Source organism: Marmota marmota, unplaced genomic scaffold, assembly GCF_001458135.2.
Source record: "Marmota marmota marmota unplaced genomic scaffold, marMar, whole genome shotgun sequence".
NCBI lineage: Eukaryota > Metazoa > Chordata > Mammalia > Rodentia > Sciuridae > Marmota > Marmota marmota.
Genome location: NW_025999895.1, coordinates 2,165,312 through 2,170,009, shown reverse-complemented (window position 1 = coordinate 2,170,009; position 4,698 = coordinate 2,165,312). Strand labels below are relative to the sequence as shown.

At 53.9% G+C, this 4,698-nt stretch overlaps 1 protein-coding gene across 1 annotated transcript in view; it reads left to right on the top strand.

Annotated features, from left to right (window-relative positions):
• Positions 1 to 4,096: 4,096 nt before the first annotated feature.
• The window catches only part of Rnf213 (ring finger protein 213), an 89,783-nt gene continuing 89,181 nt past the window's right edge, over positions 4,097 to 4,698 (top strand). The window contains exon 1 of the mRNA XM_048796615.1: positions 4,097 to 4,376. The gene's annotated coding sequence lies outside the window, so the exon portion shown is untranslated. The remainder of the gene's footprint in view (positions 4,377 to 4,698) is intronic.

The window sequence follows — 4,698 nt, the reverse complement described above, 5'->3', positions numbered from 1 at the left end:
GCTGGGGGAAAGCTGACTCCTCTTCCTCACTTGCTCCTGATGGATCTAAACCACTGCCTTGGGCAGTTTGTGGCTGGGCAATGCACTGCCCATCTCCGTCAGCACTGGGGTAGATGGCACCTGTGACACATGGTCAGGACAGCAGTGGTTGAGGCTGCCCTTCAGGGACCCGAAGGCTGTGTTGTATGCTTAAGTTTTGGGGGAGGCACTGGGGACTGAACTCAGCGGCACTGAACCACTGAGCCACACCCCAGCCCTATTTTGTATTTTATTAGACAGGGTCTCACCGAGTTGCTTAGGGCCTCGATTTTCCTGAGGCTGGCTTTGAACCCAGGATCCTCCTGTCTCAGCCTCTTGAGCCGCTGGGATTACAGGCGTGTGCCACTGTGCCCAGCTCCGAAGCCTGCTTTTGCTGAAAACACTGACCCTTGGGCTTGCAGGTGTCCAAGGAGTGACAGGAAGTCACCTGTGCCTTCATACCGTGTCTGTTCCTCTGCTGTCTTCGCCTCCGGCCAGATTCTGCTCAGCGCGGCCAGCAGACAGGGTGATGTTGAGAAATGTCTCTCTAGGACCTAGACTTGCCTGGCCGCCCTCCTCCCCTTCAAGGCTAAACACACCCACTAGCCCCCATGAGGGAAACCCCAGAAAAGAGGGGAAGAAGGCAGCCCAGGGGCCGGGGCCTGGCTCAGTGGTAGAGGGCTCCGTGGCCCCTGCGAGGAACCAGCTTCGCTCCTCAGCATGGAATAATAAAGCTGTGTGTCCATCTATAACTAAAATGTCTTTCTTAAAAGTGGCACCCGGTTCCTGGAAGAGCTCCACCTGACCCCAGGAAGGACGCGAGCTTCCTGCCCCTTCTTGGCCTCTTGAGTCCTGTCCTGCATCTGTAGGCCCTGGAGCTGGGAAGCTGATGGGGAGCAACGCTCGCTCTTCTCCATTCTTTGGCCACTGAATAAAGCCTTTCTTTGCCCACAAAACACTTCTCTGGGACATCAGTTTTTCTGTGGGATGGGCTTCAGGGCCTGTGTTGGGGAACAGGCTAGTGGCTTGGCAGTGGTGGCCACAGGGGACGGCTTCCCTCCTGTGCCCCTGCAGGCTTCTCAAACAGGTCTTCCAAGGCCCCTCGTGAACAGGGGGTCTTTCTTCCTGAGAGGAGAGAAGCTCCTCGCCGAGCCTCATCCCCAGCCTTTCTAATTTTTTTTTTTTTTTGAGACAGTCTCACTAATTAGCTTAGGGGTTTGCTAAGTTGCTAAGGTTGGCTTCAAACTTGCAATCCCCCTGTCTCAGCCTCCTTTGTCGCTGGGATAACAGGCTTAGTCATCACTTCTTGAGGGACAAAGCTGCAGGTGAAGCCCCTGAAGCCCTGGCCGTGTCCTCCAGCTCCCTCGCCCTCCTGCTCCACACTCACCTCTGCTCCAGGCTCAGCCCTGCAGAGGACACTGCTGCAGCCTGGGTCCACCACACAGCTCTGCTCTTCCTGGTGAAGGCGGTCCTGCACCTGCTGTCCGACAGGGTCACAGCGTGGGGGATCCCTTCCGGATGGCAGGGCCGCGCCATCCGGAAACTGGAACCATTAGGAAGGTTAAGTGTCTTGTTTGTGATACCCATGACATGGATAACAGGGAGACGTCAGTCAATGATAACAGTGAGTATCGCCTGAGATGGCAGGAGAATTCCCAGAATGAGACTAAGGATACGACGGAGAAGGCCATGAGGCGCGTTTCAGTGTCTCTCAGGATACAGACAATGGTGTTATCCCTCAAGCCTGAGCAACAAGAAACATTTATCCCATGGTTGACAATTTACAGTAGCCCCCCCCCACCCCCTCCTAAAACCACAACCTGTACAACACCTACCTACAGAAAAACAATGGCTGTGCCCACAGTACAAGGACCACCGTAGGTAGCTTGTGGCATCCCCTCAAGGACAAGGGGCTAATAAAAATACATTCCCCAACCAATAGACCCTCCTTTGCTTTACCCAGAAACTTATGATGAGAATGGAAAACACATAGTTAATGTAAATGACAAATGGGTTGAGGTGCAAAGCCTGCCCTTTAGTTCAAGATCACAAAGACATAAGAATTGGTGTGCTTTGACCAAGGATCAAGGGAGTTCTTTAAGAAAGCAGTCATATAGGTCGTATGAAAAAAAGGAAATTACCTTGGAAATTAAAATAGAAAAATGTAAAATTTACATAGATATATTTTAGAGGCACTTCAGAGTAGTAGGCTTTTAAATAATAGACTTTCACTACTTTAAGTGTGTTTTACTGGGATTTTAGTTTAGAAGTAAGAAAACTTACCAATAATCATAAGTATGCTTTAAAGTTAAAGGTTTATGAAATAATTATAGGTATGCTTTAAAGTTAGAAGTGAATAGTAGGTCAGGAGTCATGTAGTCTAGTTGCGTCTCCTAGCACCTAGTGATTGAGGAGAAAACGTAAAAGCTTGATCATGATTGTCTAAGGTTACAGAAAAATATTCTGAACAATGTCCTCAATATTTTAGGTGATCATTGTATATCAGAAAAGATTGTAATTCTTGAAAATTATGTAAACCAAAAAAGTTTGGGGCTTTGAAGCTATCCACTAACTACCTGAAAAAACACCTGTAAAAAAGGTATAAAAATGAAGGTGCCTCCAGGGACAGAGAGATGTCCTCTGAAGGTTGCTGGTAACTTGCAGCCTGTCTTCCTGACTCTTCTTCTTTCGCCAAAGCCACTCCTCCTTAGGACCCCTGGTCCCTCACTCCCCCTGCCGGGGGGCTGGACCTCGGCACTTCCCCTCTTGTTTTCTAAATCTATTGGGCCATGTGTTATACTTTTACTCTTTTCTCACTTTAAACATGGTCGGCAGGATCAGTGAGTCGGACGCAGCCTGTTGGGTCAAGTTTGGTCTTGCATTTGCGGGCACCTCCACGGCCTTCAGACTGGCCCACTGGGCTGCAGACCATCCTCATGGTGTGGCTGCTCCGCTGTCTGGGCTCCTGACCGCCAAGCGTCCGCTCCAGGAGGCCCTGTGCAGGGAACGGAACGCAGGGAGGGCAGCCCTGCTTTGCCTTGCCTGCACTCGCCTGGGAGCCCTTGTCATGGCCTGTGAGTGCAGTCCTTGTCCCCAATGCCAATTCATGCCAATTTAATAATGAATTGGTTTGGGGAACAGGAAAGAGGCTTATTACTTGGCTAACACAGAAGAACCAAGGGAACTCCTCTCCCAGAGCCTGTGGTTGTGCCCCAGGGAGAACGCAGGGATCTTAAGGAACTCTCCAAGGGCTGCATGCCAGGTGTGCTCCAGTGGGGTCCCAGGGCACCCTGAGGGCGTGTTAGGACTCACTTCCTAGATCCTCAGGCAGACGTCTCCTTTCTGTGGATACAGAAAATGACAGCCCCCCATCAGGGTGGCCTGGGAAAAGGGAGTGAAAAAGGAAGCCATAACTCATAGCACTGATGCTCCCCCACACGCTCCACAAGCCCTGGGGGGGAAGGTGGCCATCAAACCTAGAATGACAGTCTCCTCTCCCCAAATAAATCCTGGTAACCGCTGACCCTCGGTAACTTGATAATCCTGTCTGAAGCTTCATTTATCTTGAACCACGAACTGAATTGGGAATTAAAGAGATACATTCTGGGCAGGATGGTGACCCCCATTTTTCTTTCCAACGTTAGATTTAATTTTTTTTGGACTAGGGAGTGAACACAGAGGTGCTTTACCTGAGCCACATCCCATCACTTTTTATTTTTTTATTTTGAGACAGAGTCTTACAGGGTGGCCTTCAAACTTTCGATCCTACTGCCTCAGCCTCCCAAGTCTCTGGGGATCGCAGGCGTGTGCCACCACGCCCAGCCTCTTAATGGTGTCTGGAAGTTTGGAGGAGCGAGTCCTGAGGATTTTAGGCCCCTAGGCAGCCATGGTGGACACTGTCCAAGGTGCTGGGTGCCCGGGGCTGGGGACCCGCATGCCCGAGGGTTCCCCAAGGCTCTCCAAAGTGGTTCCTGTTTGAACCTACAAATGCCTCCTGGCGGCTGGGTTATTTGTGCCCAGCCAGACTGCGGCACTCCCGCCCTCGGTGGGTGGGGGCGACCTTGGGAGACCCGGTCCATCACAAGTCAGGCTCCTTGCTGTACGCGGTGCTCGCGCAGCGGCTGAAGACGCCTCTGGGTTAGAGGAGGTGATCTGGGAGGTGACCTGGGAGGTGACCTCGGAGGGCGCCACCCAGCGGGGAATTCCGGTCACGCCCACGCGTGCCCAGTGGAGCGCGAGGCTGGCGGAGAGGCGGTGCCAGGGGCCGCGTGACCTGTGGACGAAAGCGCGCGCGGGCTGGCAGCCCGGTCAGGCGCGGCAGGTGCGAGCCTCAGGCGGTGGACGCGCTGGCGGCCGAGGTGCGGATCCCGCTGGGCAGGATGCAGAGATGCGGGGGTGCGGGTCTTGTGGGCACCTGGGGTCCCTGTGGCGAGGATTCCCTCCCTGGGTACCGGATCCATTGGGTAGGGTGCAGGGATGCGGGGTACGGGTCCGGGGTCTTCTGGGCGCGAGGGGCGTCCAGAGACGGTGATGCGGCATGCAGCTGCGGGTTCGCAAGGCAAGAGTCTCGCTGGGCTGGGCGCCGGCCAGGGGGACAGAGCGTCCCGCGGGTCGGGGTGCGAGGCCCGGTGGGGGCGGCGCCTCTGGACGCAGGCACCGCCCCCAGCTGTCTGGCCGCCC